The 20,954-nt window shown below is 42.9% G+C and overlaps 1 long non-coding RNA gene across 1 annotated transcript; it reads left to right on the forward strand.

Annotated features, from left to right (window-relative positions):
* The first annotated feature begins 304 nt into the window (after positions 1–304).
* LOC135524797 (uncharacterized) lies at positions 305–8,367 on the forward strand. The gene is made up of 4 exons (XR_010453026.1): positions 305–327; positions 6,327–6,450; positions 7,635–7,697; positions 7,902–8,367. It is a non-coding gene; the product is annotated as an uncharacterized LOC135524797 (long non-coding RNA).
* The last annotated feature ends 12,587 nt before the right edge of the window (positions 8,368–20,954 follow it).

Consider the following 20,954-nt stretch of genomic DNA (forward strand, 5'->3'; position numbering starts at 1 on the left):
AATAGTCTACATTATTATTAAGTGGAATCCTCTCCCTAATGTAGCCTTTGAATGAATATCAGTGCATTGTGTTAATGTACATCTGCCCCCCAAAAAATAACTCAAATACACTAGCAAAAAAATATAAACGCAACGTAACGCAATGTAAAGTGTTGGTCCCATGATTCATGGGTTGAAATAAAAGCTCCCAGAAATGTTCCATACGCACAAAAAGCGTATTTATCTCAAGTGAAATCTCTCAAACTTTGTGCAGAAATGTGTTTATATCCCTTTTAGACCCACAACTGGATCCTGGACTTCCTGTCGGGCCGCCCCCAGGTGGTAAGGGTAAGTAAAAATACATCCGCTATGCTGATCATCAACACGGGGGCCCCTCAGGGGTGCATGCCCAGTCCCCTCCTGTACTCCCTGTTCACTCATGACTGCACGGCCGGGCACGACTCCAACACCATCATTAAGTTTGCAGATGTCATGACAGTGGTAGGCCTGATCACCGACAACGACAACGACGAGACAGCCTACAGGGAGGAGGTTAGAGACCTGACCGTGTGGTGCAAGGACAACAACTTCTCCCTCAACGTGATCAAGACAAAGGAGATGATTTTGGACTGCAGGATAAAGAGGACCGAGCACGCCTCCATTCTCATCGATGGGGCTGTAGTGGAGCAGGTTGAGAGCTTCAAGTTCATTGGCGTCCACATCATTAACAAACTATCATGGTCCAAGCACACCAAAACTTATTCCTCCGCAGGAGACTGAAAATATTTGGCATGGGACCTCAGATCCTCAGATCCTCAAAAGGTGGCTGGAGTCTGATGATTTCAAGGGCCTTCCTCTGACACCGCCTAGTATAGAGGTACTGGATGGCAGAAAGCTTGGCCCCAGTGATGTACTGGGCAATACGCACTACCCTCTTGTGTGCTTTGCGGTCGGCAGGACATTATTGTCCAACAAACTCCCGTGGTTATCATATATAACAGCATAGGGTAAAGGTCTCAAGGACAACCTGCTGTGTTGACTATTGGTTGTTCCAGGCCAACAATAGATGTAATCACCAAAACACCTGAATTAAACACAACCAAACAATTGAAAGCCCTGATAGTATAGTTGACCCGAGTAACTGACATTCTAACATCGGATGTGCTTTGTTCTTGTTGTGGTACTGTAGGTTCACCAGCTGACCTCTAACAAGACACCCATGTCAACTGGATTCCCACTGTGAGGATGAGCAATGCTGCAGCAACATCAAACTCCCACTGTGAAGATGAGCAATGCTGCAGCAACATCAGACTCCCACTGTGAAGAGGAGCAATGCTGCTGTTACATCAAACTCCCACTGTGACGATGAGCAATGCAGCAGCAACATCAGACTCCCACTGTGAAGAGGAGCAATGCTGCAGTTGCATCAAACTCCCACTGTTAGGATGAGCAATGCTGCAGCAACATCAGACTCCCACTAAGAAGAGGAGCAATGCTGCAGTTGCATCAAACTCCCACTGTGAGGATGAGCAATGCTGCAGCAACATCAGACTCCCACTGTGAAGATGAGCAATGCTGCAGCAACATCAAACTCCCACTGTGAAGATGAGCAACAATGCAGCAACATCAAACTCCCACTGTGAGGATGAGCAATGCTGCAGTTGCATCAAACTCCCACTGTGAAGATGAGCAATGCTGCAGTTGCATCTGTTTCCACTACTACTTTGTCCTTTTCCACATATGAACGGAGACATCCCTCAGTTATACGAGATGGTTGTCTTATGCTGTGGTTTGGTCAATCTGAATGATTCTGCTGTGCTATTTGAGTAGAGAGCACCTTCACCTTGTCGTCATGACAAAAGTATCCCCATAAACTGTATGAATATATAAAATGTAATCTGGAACTTGTAAAATACTATTGTTTATGATATTGTAAACATACCGTACTTTAATCATAAACTCAGCAAAAAAATAAACATCATTTTTTCAGGATCCTGTCTTTCAAAGATCATTTGTAAAAATCCAAATTACTTCACAGATCTTCATTGTAAAGGGTTTAAACACCGTTTCCCATGCTTGTTCAATGAACCATAAACAATTAATGAACATGCACCTGTGGAACAGTCATTAAGACACTAACAGCTTACAAACAGTAGGGAATTAAGGTCACAGTTATGAAACCTTAGGACACAAAAGAGGCCTTTCTACTGACTCTGAAAAACACCAAAAGAAAGATGCCCAGGGTCCCTGCTCATTTGCGTGAACGTGTCTTAGGCATGCTGCAAGGAGGCATGAGGACTGCAGATGTGGCCAGGGTAATAAATAGCAATGTCCGTACTGTGAGACACCTAAGACAGCGCTACAGGGAGACAGGACGGACAGCTGATCATCCTCGCAGTGGCAGACCACGTGTAACAACACTTGCACACGATCGGTACATCCAAACATCACACCAGAAGGACAGGTACAGGATGGCAACAACAACTTCCCGAGTTACACCAGGAAAGCACAATCCCTCCATCAGTGCTCAGACTTTCCGCAATAGGCTGAGAGAGGCTGGACTAAGGGCTTGTAGGCCTGTTTTAAGGCAGGTCCTGACCAGACATCACCAGCAACAACGTTGCCTATGGGCACAAACCGTCCCTGGACCAGATAGGACTGGCAAAAAGTGCTCTTCACTGACGCGTTACGGTTTCATCTCACCAGGGGTGATGGTCGGGTTTCGTGTTTATTGTTGAAGGAATGAACGTTACACTGAGGCCTGTACTCTGGAGCGGCATCGATGTGGAGGTGGAGGATCTGTCATGGTCTGGGTGTCACAGCATCATCGGACTGAGCTTGTTGTCATTGCAGACAATCTCAACGCTGTGCGTTAAAGGGAAGACATCCGCTTCCCTCATGTGGTACCCTTCCTGCAGGCTGATCCTGACATGACCCTCCAGCATGACAATGCCACCAGCCATACTGCTCATTCTGTGTGTGATTTCCTGTAAGACAGGAATGTCAGTGTTCTGCCATGGCCAGCGAAGAGCCCGGATGTCAATCTCATTGAGCACATCTGGGACCTGTTGGATTGGAGGGTGAGGGCTAGGGCCATTCCCCCCAGAAATGTCCGGGAACTTGCAGGTGCCTTGGTGGAAGTGTGGGGTAACATCTCACAGCAAGAACTGGCAAATCTGGTGCAGTCCATGAGGAGGAGATGCACTGCAGTTCTTAATGCAGCTGGTGGCCAGATACTGACTGTTACTTTTGATTTTGACCCCCCCTTTGTTCAGGGACACATTATTCAATTTATGTTTGTTACAGGGAAGACATCCTCCTCCTCCTAAATGTCTGTGGAACTTGTTCAGTTTATGTCTGAGATGTTGAATCTTATGTTCATACAAATATTTACACACGTTAAGTTGGTGAAAATAAACACAGTTTATTTTTTGTTGTTGCTGAGTTTAGTTATATTGTTGTATGGGTGAAATAAAAACTATTTTGTATTTCTCTGCTTTGCCTAGCACCACCATAATAAGTATTTCTTATAACCCAACTATTTCATTTCTCTACAATTTAAACACCTTTTGCAATAGACAATGTAATTGTTGTGGTAGTCTTAGGCCAACCATCTTCATTATACCAACGTCACCTCCATGTCCCAATCAGACCTTCTGGGAGACAAGTATCTGGCATTGAGCTTGGTGGTAGTAGTTATACTATTTGTATGCTTTAAGCTAAGAATCCCATCATATCCTGCTTCCGGACATTTCAACACCTAGATTACAAAGTTCGGATTTGCACTAAACAATTTAATGTCAGAACAAGGCATGTACAAACTCCTGTCTATTTGATTATCCTCATATACATTGTCTACTGGTATGGTTTTTAAATTGAGAACATGTAACTGAACACTATGTAAACAGCATGTGAGCTATTCTCTAGTTCAGATGCACAATGTCAAGGGGTGCATTGCAAATGCTCATAAGGCTAATGCCCTCATACTGAAGGACAGTGGTTCCTATCTCAGGTCCAGTACAGTTTATTGTAGCCCCGGATAAACACACCTGATTCAACAACAAATGTGTGCTGTTGTGGATACTGAAGGACGGGAGTTGTGATCCACTGCTGTAGGCATTTGTATGCATTGGCATTGGATGCCATTATCAGCTGCAAAATGGGTACACATGGTTGATATCCTGAAACAAACTATTGTTGGAGAGCTTACGGCTGAACAACAAGGTCATGTTCATCTGAGAATACAACACAGAGACAGACAAACTAGAGACAGATTCCCTTCCCCTCTTCAATGCAGGATTGTGATCTGTGATTTATCAACATCGACACTAGATAATCTTGAATAATAGTTCATTTTAAAGTTTAAACACTGAACTTCACTATACATCAACACTATTTCATATCATTTTCAAGTGTACAAGTAAGTCAACTCATATATAAAAGGTTAGACGTCTTAGTAACAGGTAGGCTATTACTAAGAGATAATAGCAGAGGTGGCCAACCTCACTCCCATTGATCCCTGATCTACTGGGGGGAGCAGACCTCTGTTCCAGTCCAGTAATAGCACCCTTAATGATCAACTAATTAGGTTTGATACATTGAGTCAGGTGTCTTAGCGCTGGGTTGGAACAGAAGCCTGCACAACCAGCAAGGTTGGCCTGCTGCAGTTGTAATAGGTTTAGACATTGTGTGTTTACTTTTAAACTGTATTTTAGTTCACAAAAATGTGCTAACATAGCTACACATACGGTATAATCCATGGTATACAAGGATATGCTCTTATTCTCTTGGGACATTATTTGGGATCTCTTCATCTGCGGACAGGGTTTCACTGCTCTCTGTACCTGAAAACAGAAAACTGGCATTATTATACTCAAATCTCTGAATGGGGCGTTGCTATATCTCTCTGTACCTGAAAACAGAAAACTGGCATTATTATACTCAAATCTCTGAATGTTGCGTTGCTATATCTCTCTGTCCTCGTAGTTTTTCCTCGCTAGTGACTGGAACTGGAGAATATAATCACAATGTCCTCCTAGAAAGGTACCGATTCATACATAAAGGGCGGCAGGTGTTTAGTGCGTCCGAAATACAAGTAACCCTCAAGTCCTGTACAGCACGCTCACGGTGGAGAAAACACACGTAGCTATGTTTAATTGCATCCATGATTCCGCTGAACAAACTAGAAAATGATACCACTGATTATCACCTGTCCTATCCAACGTAACCTAATATCCCCTTTCTGACACCTGGAACCACTAGCTAATCATTTCTCCCTCTTCCATGGCTGTTAATTAGGTACCTAGATACATATGCATTTAGAGTTACAATGACAAAATACATCAAGATAACTAACTAACTGGCTAATATGAAGCTAGCAAGCTGGTGATATTTAATTCACGTAGCTAATCAAAACAAATCAAATTTTATTGGTCACATACACACGGTTAGCAGATGTTTTTGGGAGTGTAGCGAAATGCTTGTGCTTCTAGTTCCCGACAGTGCAGCAATATCTAACATGTAATCTAACAATTCTACAACAACAACCTAACACACACAATCTAAATAAAGGAATGGAATAGGAATATATACATATAAATAGATGGATGAGCAATGACATAGCGGCATAGGCAAGATGCAATAGATGGTATAAAATTCAGTATATAAACATGAGATGAGTAATGCAAGATATGTAAACATTATTGAATTGGCATTGTTAAGGTGACTAGTGTTTCATTTATTAAAGTGGCCAATGATTTCAAGTCTGTACGTAGGCAGCAGCATCTCTGTGTTAGTGATGGCTGTTTAATAGTCTGATGGCCTTGAGATTGACGCTGTTTTTCAGTCTCTCGGTCCCAGCTTTGATGCGCCTGTACTGACCTCGCCTTCTGGATGGTAACGGGGTGAACAGGCAGTGGCTCGGGTGGTTGTTGTCCTTGAAGACATTTTTGGCCTTCCTGTGCCATCGGGTGCTGTAGGTGTCCTGGAGGGCAGGTGGTTTGCCCCTGGTGAAGCGTTGTGCAGACCGCCCCACCCTCTGGGTAGCCTTGCTGATGTGGGCAGTGCAGTTGCCATACCAGGCAGTGATACAGCCCGACAGGATGCTCTCAAAGCTATCTTAACACACTGTATAGCTAGTTGACTAGTGAACATTACGTTAGCAGCTCATTTGAGTTAGTCTACACACTAAGTTTCTGTAGCAAGCTAGCTAGTTCTTTATAATTTTCCAAATATATTTACCTACTGTAATAGGTTATCCTACTGCCTCTGTTTTCTGGGTCCTTATAAAACTAAATAATGGGAGATCTTTCCGGTAGCTAAATGCAGCTTTTCTATTCCCTTTACAGGGGAAGCTATTCCATCACACCTTGTGACACAGCAAAAATTCCCCAAACTTCTGAATTAATGGCGGACTGAAATCCCTGCTTGGGAAAAAGCTTTCCAGAGGAACGAGGATTAACTTTGTAAAATGTAAGTATTAGGTTTATTAGTTTGTTTGAATAATGTTAAAATGTTAAACAAATTACTTTCATATGAATTTCAAATTACAATGTTGAGTCACTACTGTTTATCAGTGTAAGGTGTGCTCCCTCTCCGGCCTCTAGGTCACCAGGCTGCTCGTTATGGCACACTTCTGTCACCATCGTTACGCACACCTGTCACCATCGTTACGCGCACCTGTCACCATTGTTACGCACACCTGTCACCTGCGCGTCATCAGACTCACTTGGACTCCATCATTTCACTAATTACCTTCCCTATATATGTCACTCCTTTTGGTTCCTTCCCTATATATGTCCCTCCCCTATATATGTCCTTCCCATTGGTTCCTTCCCTATATATGTCCCTCCCATTGGTTCTTTCCCTATATATGTCCCTCCCATTGGTTCCTTCCCTATATATGTCCCTCCCATTGGTTCTTTCCCTATATATGTCCCTCCCATTGGTTCCTTCCCTATATATGTCCCTCCCATTGGTTCTTTCCCTATATATGTCCCTCCCATTGGTTCCTTCCCTATATATGTCCCTCCCATTGGTTCCTTCCCTATATATGTCCCTCCCATTGGTTCCTTCCCTATATATGTCCCTCCCATTGGTTCTTTCCCTATATATGTCCCTCCCATTGGTTCCTTCCCTATATATGTCCCTCCCATTGGTTCTTTCCCTATATATGTCCCTCCCATTGGTTCTTTCCCTATATATGTCCTTCCCATTGGTTCCTTCCCTATATATGTCCCTCCCATTGGTTCTTTCCCTATATATGTCCCTCCCATTGGTTCCTTCCCTATATATGTCCTGCCCATTGGTTCCTTCCCTATATATGTCACTCCTTTTGGTTCCTTCCCCACGCGTCATTGTTTCTGTTCCCGTGTCATGTCTGTGTGTTGTTTGTGTTTCTTGTTTTGTATTTAGTTGTGTTTATTTATTAAAACACTCACTCCCCTGAACTTGCTTCCTGGCTTACAATCAGCCTGCTAGCCAAGCGAAGTTAGCTTGATCTCGTCCTGGTATTCAGCTGTTTAGGGATAAACAACTAAGCAAACTAATTGGAAAATAAGCAGAGTCAATTGTAAAGACTGTCAGTTTTTACATCCTGAATTGATGAACTTGCTAGCCAGATAATGACAAATATATCAAATCATTTTTTTTTTAAGGGACAGATTTCACTCTATCACTGGCTTGTCAGGACAAAACAGTCGAGCCCAACTGGTTTAGAGGTAAGATATTTTAACATCTGATTAAAAACCTAGGCAATGCAGCTAGCTGTGTTCTCTCCAATCTAAGCTCGTTAGCCAGCCAAGTCATTTGTGCATTCTGACATCATCAGGTAATACATGCATGCAGTGTCTGATTGTTACAGATACAAGTATCCTGTGTGTGTATCCTGTGTGTGTTTCTTTTCTCTCTTTCTCTCCTCACAGGTGAAAATCATCACTCCTTAATCAGTCAACAATCATCAATCAGAAGACACACCTCCTCCTGTTTCCTACCCAATCACAGTTCCTTTCCCTTGGTTTAAAAACCCCATCAGTTGTTTGCTCTAGAGCTCAATCTTTCTGTAAATGACATGTCTGTAGGTCACTCTTGTTGTGTATTAACCTCGCTTTTGTTTGAGCACCTTCATAGCACTTTGTCATCACCTGTGAGTATTGTTTTGGTTATGGTGTTTGATTGCTGGTGGGAAAAGGGGAAACCAAGACAAGTCGCCCATGGGCATACACTACCCGTAGGTAAACTTTTAAATACACTAGTTAGAACTGGGCGGACCACCCACTGTATTTTTGGTTAGTTAGTTGTTAAAGTAGGCTAGTCTAGCTTAGGGGTGTTTTTGAATACTTATTGTTCCTTTCCCTGGGTCCAGCTCAGCCCCTTTCCCTGCTCCCCCCATTACCGTGTGTTTTCAAATAAACCTTGAGTTTGACGGTAAATTTCAGTTGTCCTGGTTATTTCATTCACACTTTTGCTTTGTCACTTATAATTTGCATGAGTTATGTTACGGGTCTCATTACCATTCCCCCCCCCTAGACGGGCCAAAAAGGGATCCGTAACACTAATGTTAGCCAACTTTTTTTCTTGTCAATTTCCCCTCCCCTCATGTTTCACCATTGCATATCAACACAATGTTGTAAATATATCAATTAAAAGTAAGAACTTGATCAAGGCTCTGAATATGCAGAACTGTTGACAACCATTGCACTTTGACAAAGGTAGTTGTGGTTCTCAGCAACTGTAATTCTGAGCAGCGGTTAATTTCTCCACCCATGTCCTTATGTTTCCGCTCTGTTCTCCCCAGGTCCAAGCACATCCCAGCCCAACACCCAGGTCCAAGCACATCCCAGCCCAACACCCAGGTCCAAGCACATCCCAGCCCAACACCCAGGTCCAAGCACATCCCAGCCCAACACCCAGGTCCAAGCACATCCCAGCCCAACACCCAGGTCCAAGCACATCCCAGCCCAACACCCAGGTCCAAGCACATCCCAGCCCAACACCCAGGTCCAAGCACACCCCAGCCCAACACCCAGGTCCAAGCACATCCCAGCCCAACACCCAGGTCCAAGCACATCCCAGCCCAACACCCAGGTCCAAGCACATCCCAGCCCAACACCCAGGTCCAAGCACATCCCAGCCCAACACCCAGGTCCAAGCACACCCCAGCCCAACACCCAGGTCCAAGCACATCCCAGCCCAACACCCAGGTCCAAGCACACCCCAGCCCAACACCCAGGTCCAAGCACATCCCAGCCCAACACCCAGGTCCAAGCACATCCCAGCCCAACACCCAGGTCCAAGCACACCCCAGCCCAACACCCAGGTCCAAGCACATCCCAGCCCAACACCCAGGTCCAAGCACACCCCAGCCCAACACCCAGGTCCAAGCACATCCCAGCCCAACACCCAGGTCCAAGCACATCCCAGCCCAACACCCAGGTCCAAGCACACCCCAGCCTTCCACCTAGACAAAGATTTTTCAGCAGGAAAATCACCCTATCCTAGGAGTTTAGTCAGCAGTGTGCAACATCACTGTTAGAATTAGATCCACATGTTATTCTCTATCAGTATCCTGGGGCAGAATTGTCAGCTCATTGTAACTTGTGAAGCTCTTTCTAAAATACAGACATGGGTGATTTATGCCCCAGGGTACTGCTGTGTAAGTTTTTATTCCTGCCCAGCACAAACTCCACTATTAATGGTCTACAATTTAGGCCACAACCACAGCTCTGTGTATTCAACATGTTTTCAATACCTCTCACACATACAAGTAGTGATCTCTCCTCCACTTTCAGCCAGGAGAGATTGACATGCATATTATTGTTAGCTCTCTGTACATCCAAGGGCCACCAATGTTGCCCTGTTATTAAAAATGTAAGGTTTCCTTGTTATTAAAAATGTAAGGTTTCCTAAGTCCATCTTTGTGGCACCTGACCACCCAACTGAACAGTGGTCCAGGTGCTACAAAACTATGTCCTGTAGGACCTGCCTTGTTGATAGTGCTGTTAAGAAGGTAGAGCAACGCTTTATTATGGACAGACTTCTCCCCATCTTAGCTACTGTTGTATGAATATGTTTTGACCATGACAGTTAACAATCCAGGGATTCTCCAAGCAATTTATTCTCCTCAACTTGCTCAATTTCCACATTATTCATTGCAATATGTATTTGAGGTTTAGGATTTGGTGAATGATTTGTCCCAAATACAATGCTTTTAGTTTTTGAAATATTTAGGGTTAACTTCTTCCTTATTCCACCCATTCTGAAACTAACTGTAGCTCTTTGTTAAGTGTTGCAGTCATTTCAGTCGCTGTGGTAGCTGACGCGTATAGTGTTGAGTCATCCTCACACATAGACACGCTGGCTTTACTCAGTGGTATGTCGTTAGTAAAGAATGAAAAAAGTACGGGGCCTAGACAGCTGCCCTGGGGAATTCCTGATTCTTCCTGGATTTTGTTGGATTTTCTTAAAGAACATCCTCTGTGTTCTGTTAGACAGGTAACTCTTTATCCACAATATAGAATGGGGTGTAAAGCCATAACAAGTTTTTCCAGCAGACTATGATCGATAATGTCAAAAGCCACACTGAAGTATACCAAAACAGCCTCCACAATCTTATCAATCATCATTTTGCTAAAATGTTCATTCTATTCTACTTTGTTTGTATTATCTTTTATTTCTTGTTGCATTGTTGAGAAGGAACCTGCAATTAAGCATTTCGTTGGACCAAGTGTGTCCTGTACATACGACAAATAAAACTTCAAACTTTCCTTATTTTGTACAATGGTTAATATTATGAAAAAGTCTCCCCACAGTTCTGGTTTTGAGGCTTGGGCATCTGGGGACTGTAGTTCATCTGTCTAATTCCCTGCAAGGAGAAAGGCAATAACAATATTACAATGGCGTATTCATGTAATATATATGTGCATGAATATAATTAAATTGGACATGTTCTCCTTTACAATATGCCAGTGTTTGTTTTGTATCTCATGCACAGTGAAACACTACTCTGATAAAAAGAGTCATTCTCAAACAGTAAGCAAATAGCTTATTTCGCAATTTTTTTAGTTTGCTTCAACCTTCGTAAGTATGTCATACATCCTCAACAATGTAAAAGCAGACCAGACAATTTGGGAGAGGAGAACCCTACATAAAATTATTCTGGTCGGTGTCAGCTTAATTCACCAGCACAGTGTGTCTCAAACTTGGTCCTGGGAACCCCAAAGGGTGCGTGTTTTGGTTGTTGCAATTGCTGTATATAGCTGATTCAAAAAAAAAATCAATGATTGAGGATTTCATGATTTGAATCAGCTGGCAAAAAAAACGTGCACCCCTTTGGCATCCCCATGAACTGAGTTTGGGAATCGCTGCTCTAACTGGAAATGGGATTATGTTGCTTGTTTATGTAACAGGAAATAGCTGTTTTTGTCTGGAAGGTAACAACCAGAGCTGTGTCTCTGTTACACATTTAACCTCATTACAGTACTTAGTAGTAGTGGCACCTTTCCCAATAGGATAGGGTGAAACGTTACAAATAACTCTCTGTATGCAAATCCTCAGATAATGTGGTTAATAGCATGCAGCATCCACCTGCAATACATCCCCAATACCTAAGACCGGTTAAGCCCCCTACTCCAAGGCAGAAGTAATGAAAAGACAGTTATGCTTTAAAATAATGAAAATACATTGACAGTTTTAGGCAATTCACAGAATAGCCTACTGTAATTTACCTCACGTGCGCGTGTAGCCTAAGCTTGAAGACAACCAATGAAAACATAGCAATGCAACCTAGCAGTCTTACAGCATTTATATCTGATATCCAAATAACAAATAAACAAACTAACTTCATTATTAACGGTGTCCCTTCTTATCCTTGCACCAGTATGCAATGTCAAGCAACTGAAAAGTCCACAACTTTAGATGTCCTCTTCTGTCAGGACATAAACAGAACGTCCAATTACCTCCACGGGAATCTTTTATAATTAAATCACATCAACTGACGGCTCTCTTTTGGTATTGATAACAATTATTTGATGTCCATCACTCAGGTGGGTAGCTAGCTAGCTAGCATCACTCCGACTGGTAGCTAAATCCATCGATGGAATTCATGTTAATCCCGAAGGCGGAAATGTAATTCAGTGGTATGGAACAATCCTCTTCCAGAACTAGTACATCCTCTTCTCCAACGATAGCCCGACGTAAGTGAATTTATGAATTCGGCTCCTCTCTACTTGTTATCGCATTTTCTCTCTCTCTCGCTCTTCTTCTTTTGCAACACACTTGTCTGCGCACTCCTTCTTGCCACCTCTCCCCAGGATCTTTTTAGAGCCGGCCGTAACGTCACCTGGCTCATAGTAGTCTTGGAAATTCACTGAATAGAACAGCGAAAGCCACATTTACATTTGAAATATTTGTTATATATTTCCATTCTGGGATAGTTGTTCACTGTATTGCTAGCATTAGTCCCTCATACTGCTACAATGTAAACGGATTAAAAGCTAGCTTTGTTGACGCCGGCTGAGTGATGCACTTTCCTGTTTAGGTTAGAGGTCATGTCGAAGTACATTTAAAATGTTATGGATTTTAGGCACTCTGCATTCTCCCATACGAGACAATATCTCTCTCAGGTGTTCATGGAAGATCACTCATCGAAGAACGGGAGAACTCAGAATGCAGCAATGCATTTCGGAACACAGCATCAGTCATCAGACTTGGTGCTGGGGCATCCATGCTGTACTAAGGCTTACTGCCATTCAGTGACCTGAGTCTGGGGCAGTGGACCTAGATACTGAGAGAGAGCAGTGCCATATGCAAGTGGACGGGTCGTATAAGCCCAGCTCTCCTATCTCTGCTGCCCTGCCATGCTTTGCCACACACAGTCAACTCTTGCTCGTCTTCTAGAACTCAGAGTCCATGCACAACCAAGGCTGTGGCCCGAGCCGGGTGACCTGACAACCAAGGCTGTGGCCCGAGCCGGGTGACCTGACAACCAAGGCTGTGGCCCGAGCCGGGTGACCTGACAACCAAGGCTGTGGCCCGAGCCGGGTGACCTGACAACCAAGGCTGTGGCCCGAGCCGGGTGACCTGACAACCAAGGCTGTGGCCCGAGCCGGGTGACCTGACAACCAAGGCTGTGGCCCGAGCTGGGTGACCTTTATGGGAATCATGGAGTCATGGCCCGAGTTTCCCTGTGCTGTCCATGTCTACCTAACATCCGTCGTTGTGATCGTAACCTGGCAGCAACCCTCGTAGTTCATTAGGTCTACATGTTATTTAAGAAACAATGACCTTTTATGATAAAATCTCGCAATGAGCTCATCTGGCCTGTGTAGGAATCCTAATTAACTAGGCAGGGCATGAGTGGCTTAGAAGAAAGGGGATAGGAAAAAAACAAGCGCACAAGCAACATTTACCTACTACATTGGTCTCCTCTCCCACACATCCCAATTCCACATCAAATAAAACATAGCCTCTAAGGCAACAAGTACATTTAAAAAGCACCGGGGAAAAAAAATATGTAAACGTTTTCTAAGTACAGTGTAGACTTCCACACACAATACTCAAACTGTTGCTCAATTCCAGTGGGAACTAAGCTAACAAGCAATTCATGCGACAAGATTTGATCTAGAAAGATATGAGCTCCAATTAGCCAAAATCTGCTGTCGGCGAACGTGTCTGAAGTCCGAGTGACGCCGGCGAAGTCTGACATGACACCGGATCAAAGGTGTACTCCATGGCCACTAGCTGCATCGACACGCCCTAGGCGGTAGCAGGTATGCTGAGAATGTGTTTGTGTCCGCTAGAGCGTGACCTGCAGGGCTTTGTGATAGGATCACCACGTTCTGGTGAGGAATGAAGCTCTGGAGCAGGAGGGGAATGGAGAACATTAGAATAGAGAACAGAAACCGCAGTGAAGCTTGTAAAGATTCTAGTCCAGGAGAGGAATGAGATACAGTAGGTTTTGTGTGCTGTGACTTGTGTGTTGTGTGTTTTGTGTTTTGCTAGCTACAGTATGTAAGTGTAATAGTCAGTGAGTGTTTGTGTGCGTAGCGTTTCAGTATTCATGTATAGATGTATTGGCCATAATATCAATTTCAAGTGTTCTGCATCTCAAAGGCAGACATGTGGGACTTGAATTGATGAGTTAGGATCGTGTAAACACACACACACAGACACAGCATCTTGCTCCTGCCTGCAGCTAACCAGAATGGTGTAATTATTAATCAGGCAACAGCCAACGCTTCAACCTCATGGCTCAGGAGCCTACCGCTACAGGAACACATCAGGCATTCACTCCAGCCTCACTTTCTCACCCACTCTCCCTGTCTCCCAGCAGTACCTGTTCCTGTTCTGTCTCCCTGGGCCAGGATCAGCATTCAGACCAGGCTGCTGTTCTCAAAGTCTGCTGTGATAGCAAGAGAAAGGGGGGGCGGGGGAGGAGGAAAAAAAGTGAGCTGTTTTACAGCTCTCCTCTGGGCTCGGTTAAAAGGGAATTTGCCTCCAATATAATCCCCATCTAATTTGGCCTGGGTGGCCGTATCACCTAAATAATGTTGCGTAGCTCCATTGCCCATATGACAGCTCATTGTTTTATTACAGATAAAGCAACCCCCCCTGCCCTCACTGGCTCTGGCTCTTGTATTGGCCCTGTCCTCTGTTTTCTTATTGGAGGCTCTCATTAATCCTCCTCCAATCAGAACAGGACTGAACTCTACTTCCTGCTACGGGAAAGAGAGGAAAAGATGGAGGATGCTTATTGGTAATTTCTGGTTTCGATGTACAAAGAGGTGTGTATTCCAAGTGGTCATTCAGAACGGATTGACCGAACATTGTGAAACATGCCTAGATGTTTGGTTGAAATTGTGTGACGGAGGTCAGAGGAACCCCCTGAATTTATTGATAATGTCTTAACAATGTCAAGCAATACGCAAGGTCAAGATGTTATGGAACTCACCTACAGTATCATCACCTGGTAATACCTCATCTACAGTAGCATCACCTGGTAATACCTCACCTACAGTATCATCACCTGGTAATACCTCACCTACAGTAGCATCAGCTGGTAATACCTCACCTACACTAGCATCACCTGGTAATTCCTCACCTACAGTATGTAATACCTCACCTACAGTAGCATCAGCTGGTAGTACCTCACCTACACTAGCATCACCTGTTAATACCTCACCTACAGTATCATCACCTGGCAATACCTCACCTACAGTACATAATACCTCACCTACAGTAGCATCAACTGGTAATACCTCACCTACACTAGCATCACTTGGTAATACCTCACCTACAGTAGTATCAGCTGGTAATACCTCACCTACAGTAGCATCACCTGGCAATAACTCACCGACAGTACATAATACCTCACCTATAGTATCATAACCTGGTAATTCCTCACCTACAGTATGTAATACCTCACCTACAGTAGCATCAGCTGGTAATACCTCACCTACAGTATCATCACCTGGTAATACCCTACCTACAGTATCATCACCTGGCAATACCTCACCTACAGTACATAATACCTCACCTACACTAGCATCACTTGGTAATACCTCACCTACAGTAGCATCAGCTGGTAATACCTCACCTACAGTAGCATCACCTGGCAATACCTCACCTACAGTACATAATACCTCACCTACAGTATCATAACCTGGTAATTCCTCACCTAGAGTATGTAATACCTCACCTACAGTATCATCACCTGGTAATACCTCACCTACAGTATCATCACCTGGTAATACCTCACCTACAGTATCATCACCTGGTAATACCTCACCTACAATATCATCACCTGGTAATACCTCACCTACAGTATCATCACCTAGTAATACCTCACCTACAGTAGCATCACCTCGTTATTACCTAACCTACAGTAGCATCACCTGGTAATACCTCACCTACAGTACGTAATACCTCACCTACAGTAGCATCACCTCGTTATTACCTAACCTACAGTAGCATCACCTGGTAATACCTCACCTACAGTAGCATCACCTCGTAAAACCTCACCTACAGTATCATCACCTCGTATTACCTCACCTACAGGAGCATCACTTCGTATTACCTCACCTACAGTAGCATTACCTGGTAATACCTCACCTGCAGGAGCATCACTTCGTATTACCTCACCTACAGTAGCATCACCTGGTAATACCTCACCTACAGTATCATCACCTGGTAATACCTCACCTACAGTATCATCACCTGGTAATACCTCACCTACAGTAGCATCAGCTGGTAATACCTCACCTACAGTATCAACACCTGGTAATACCTCACCTACAGTAGCATCACCTGGCAATACCTCACCTACAGTACATAATACCTCACCTACAGTATCATAACCTCGTATTACCTCACCTACAGGAGCATCACTTCGTATTACCTCACCTCCAGTAGCATTACCTGGTAATACCTCACCTGCAGGAGCATCACTTCGTATTACCTCACCTACAGTAGCATCACCTGGTAATACCTCACCTACAGTATCATCACCTGGTAATACCTCACCTACAGTATCATCACCTGGTAATACCTCACCTACAGTAGCATCAGCTGGTAATACCTCACCTACAGTATCATCACCTGGTAATACCTCACCTACAGTATCATCACCTGGTAATACCTCACCTACAGTATCATCACATGGTAATACCTCACCTACAGTATCATCACATGGTAATACCTCACCTACAGTAGCATTACCTGGTAATACCTCACCTATAGTATCATCACATGGTAATACCTCACCTACAGTAGTATCACCTGGTAATTCCTCACCTACAGTAGCATCACCTCGTAATACCACACCTACAGAAACATCACCTCAAGTGTGACCACTGGGCAGATCCCACACCACCCCAATCTCCTATTGGTTACTTTGTCATTAGGAGGTGTGGCCCTGCAGTCCCATTTTTTCCCATTAATTTACCTTCCAGTGCTAAGGTTTGGGAATGTAAGTGTTCTCCCTATTATTTACACATCTCCACCAGACAGCCATGGCTTCTTCACTTCTCCATGCTCTCGTCCTGGGACTCAGAAGACACCTCATCTTCGGGGTGACTGAGTGTCTGGGCTATCCGACGGGGAAGCTAACCAAAATAAGGGGATGGAATGGTTGCAGTGTTACTGGGGGAGGACGAGGGTGACGGTTGCTGCAGCACTGGGGGAATCACGAGGGTGATGGACGATGGTTGTTGGATACAGTAATTGTGTTCAGGTAATTGACCCCCCCCCCCCCCCAACTTCTCCCTCGCTATAATACCCTCTCCCTGTCCCAGGAGAAAACACCAGCTAAGGAGTCTTGAAGGCTGAGCCCCATAGCCCTGGCATTTGTTCCGGATTATCAAGCTTCGACTTTAGTGGCCTGATGGTTGACACTCGTTTACGACTATGTACGTGAATGCAATGCTTGATTCTCAAGTCTACTAAACAAAACAAAAATGTGGATATGATTGTTTGTTAGCTATTTTTTTTTTACATTCAGTTATACATGTGTTGCAGTATTACTAATTACTGTAGTCAAGTCATGACATAACATTTTTTCACTGTGTCTACATTGTAAATATATTTAACAAGAGGATGAAATCATGAGTTTCTATTTTATAGGAAATATATTTATAATTTATAATATAATATTTTATAAACCCTTAGGAGATATGGAAGAAAGACGAAGAGAGAAAAGGATTTGCAAAGCCACAAAATGTAACCTTTATTTAACTAGGCCAGTCAGTTAAGAGCAAATTCTTCTTTGCAAATGACAGTCCACCCTGGCCAAACCCGGACGACGCTGGGCAATTATGCGCAGCCCTATGGGACTCCCAATCACGACTGGATGTAATTCAGCCTGGATCCGAACCAGGGACTCTAGTGACGCCTCTTGCATTGACATGCAGTGCCTTAGAACACTGTGCCACAGCATTGCTGTGCTGCCCTTTCTCCTTTCCTGCATCAGCAAATTCATCTCTGGGCGCAGATTATCTTTTAATAAAGGGGGGAATATATCTCAATTTATGAGCCACTGATTCATGTCAAGTGCTGCAGTCAGATGACAAGGCTTTACCTGGATTTAGGATGTAAGTAGATCTCCAGCCCCGATCAGCGTGTTTATATCCTGTGATGTGCACGTCACTGTCAATATGAGAGCAAGCACCCACAATGTAAAGCAAGACAAGTTCAAATGCTCCTCTCTGTAGTCTAGGGATTCCTCCCGCTCTCTCTGGTTCTTCTCACATGTTCACTAGTGTTGTTAATTCCATTACCTTAGAAGCTGAGCTATGAAAAGCGACGCATATAGTGCTTCCTATTCCTACATCTTCTACGTCTCTCTCTCTCCCTCTCTCTCTGGCTTTATTTCTCATGTTTTGACAGCTATTGTTGCTAATTACCATGTCTTAGACTGAATGAGCTGTGCACTGAACACAATAGCATAGTCATTGTCAATCCTAAACTACTCCCCGAGACAACCATTTCTCATTCACAGGGGTATCGCATTGCATATAATTAAACCTTTTGCTTTGTTTGATAGTCAGTCTAGAACCAGTGAACTTTTTAGCCCTAGTTTTATGCCCTTCGACCGACTTCAAGAGCGCTATGATGTCATTCTGTTGATGGTAAACACTTGATAATCAGCGTTTACGATCCATTTACGGTCTTTTATACTACCGCTCAAACTCACCTTTTAGGACTGCACTGTAAAGCCAATGTCACCCCCTTACCACGGACTATAAAACAACCTATTCCCAACTCGTCGTGCCAATGAAGGTTCTCTGCTTTTGGCTTGCAATGACATTGGAATGACCAATCAGATGTCTTAATACTGAGTGAGTCATGGTTGGTTGACCTATCAGAGGCAATGACACAGCAATTGGCTCTCTCCTTGAACCCAAAGGCATGTCTTGGGTGGTTCAGTTCAATCCAGTGATCGGATTGTATGTGGAATTACAAAATGAAAATGGCCCATTTACAGAATTCCTGAATGCTCTGGACTCTAAATGGAATTAACCCCCCCAGTCCTGGATTGGATTAGAGTTGGAATTAAGCCAGATTATCTAGTACATTTCTCCACACGTCAGAATGAATTTAATAGATACTCAAATACTGATTATAGACTGGGTGGTTTGAGCCCTGAATGCTGATTGGCTGAAAGCCGTGGTATATCAGACCGTATACCACGGGTATGACAAAACATTCAGTTTTACTGCTCTAATTATGTTGGTAACCAGTTTATAATAGCAATAAGGCACGTTGGGAGTTTGTGATATATGGCCTAAGGGCTGTATCCAGGCACTGCGCCTTGCGTTATGCTTATGAATATCCCTTAGTCATGGTATACTGGCCATATACCACACCTCCTCGACCTAATTTCTTAATTATACGCTGATTGTGTCCAAATGACCATACCTGCGTCCTAAACTGGAGGCCGTTTGATTGACAAAAATCTAGTTTTATACTATGTGACATTTTGATAATCAAGAAAGCTTTAAAATCCCGGATGTCATACTCATTTTGGCTTTGACAACAGTTGATCATCAGGCATGGGGGTGTGCTACTGAAATGAAACAATTACTGTGAAACCACATGATTGCGCATTCTAGAATGTTTTTATAGTATCTGAATATTCTAGTGGAATTTGATGCACACTTTTCCACAACTGTGAGTGACAGGACCTCTTCAAGTTGCCAAAACACAAACATTAGGAAAGATGCACAAAGAGAGAAACCTCTGCGGTTCAAGTATTACATTCAAGTATTACATCGTTAGCTATATAAATATAATAATAATAAATATAATAATAATAATATATAATAAATATAATAATAATAAATATAATAATAATAATATATAATAAATATAATAAATAATATATAATAAATAATATATAATAAATATAATAATAATAAATATAATAATAATAATATATAATAAATATAATAATAATAATATATAATAAATATAATAAAAAAAATAAAAAAAAAAAAAAAAGCTATATCTTTGAAAACAGATTTTTTAAATATTTTTTTACCCAAAGTGGATTTCTGTTTTCTGATTGAAAATGGTTTCTTATTATGTTGGCCTTTGTCAGAGCCTTTAAACTAAATACTGAACCATCTTTAGATTTCTGAGTCGGCACCGGGGATTCTGGGTGTGGCTGCGCTATTGATATCATGTTTAATCACACCTTTTGATTTGAACGTACCGATTGTTTTAGTTTTGTAGAGTAGGCTACCTATTGAATTTCTGGATCAGGCCTTAGCAGTCATTCTGATCTCGCTCCCAACAATCAGTGCTTTTGTTTATTATGTTCCAGCAGTTGTGAATTTTTTTGATACACCCGACTGTCCACGTTTATTTTCTGTGCACTAGCCTTTTGATTTGACCATTATCTTTACGTTTTGGTTTGTGTACTAGGCTGTTTGATTGAATGTATATATGTTACAGTGCTTTGGTTTCACTGATAACTATTTTGAAACGGAACCAAATGATCTGTTTCTGCTTTCAGTCAATTTATTAAATAGGATAGATGGATTACATAGGCATGTGTGACAGTCATCCTATAACCAGTTTGGAGAAATGAATCAAACTGAAAATGTGCTTTTATCAGGCTGTTTAATGCGATGCGTGTCTGTTAAATTTGGAAAAATCCCCCCTGTACTTGACCCCTGCCCCAGCTACTCAGCCAGTCAGGAGCCACTATTGTGTTGCGGGCGTGGCATCTTGGATATTTTTTACCAAACGGTACGTGCTAAATATTATGTGACGACGAGTACATAGTATGCAGTTTAAATATGTTATTTAAAAATATATATTTTATTTCACCTTTATTTAAGCAGGTAGGCTAGTTGAGAACAAGTTCTCATTTACAAATGCGACCTGGCACGCTAGTATGGGTTTTAGGACACGGCCACTGTCCTAAACACTCAAGGTGAAAGACCATATTCTCTGTAAGTCCTATTCTCTAATGGTGT

The sequence above is a fragment of the Oncorhynchus masou genome, chromosome 31 (genome assembly GCF_036934945.1).
Source record: "Oncorhynchus masou masou isolate Uvic2021 chromosome 31, UVic_Omas_1.1, whole genome shotgun sequence".
Lineage (NCBI taxonomy): Eukaryota > Metazoa > Chordata > Actinopteri > Salmoniformes > Salmonidae > Oncorhynchus > Oncorhynchus masou.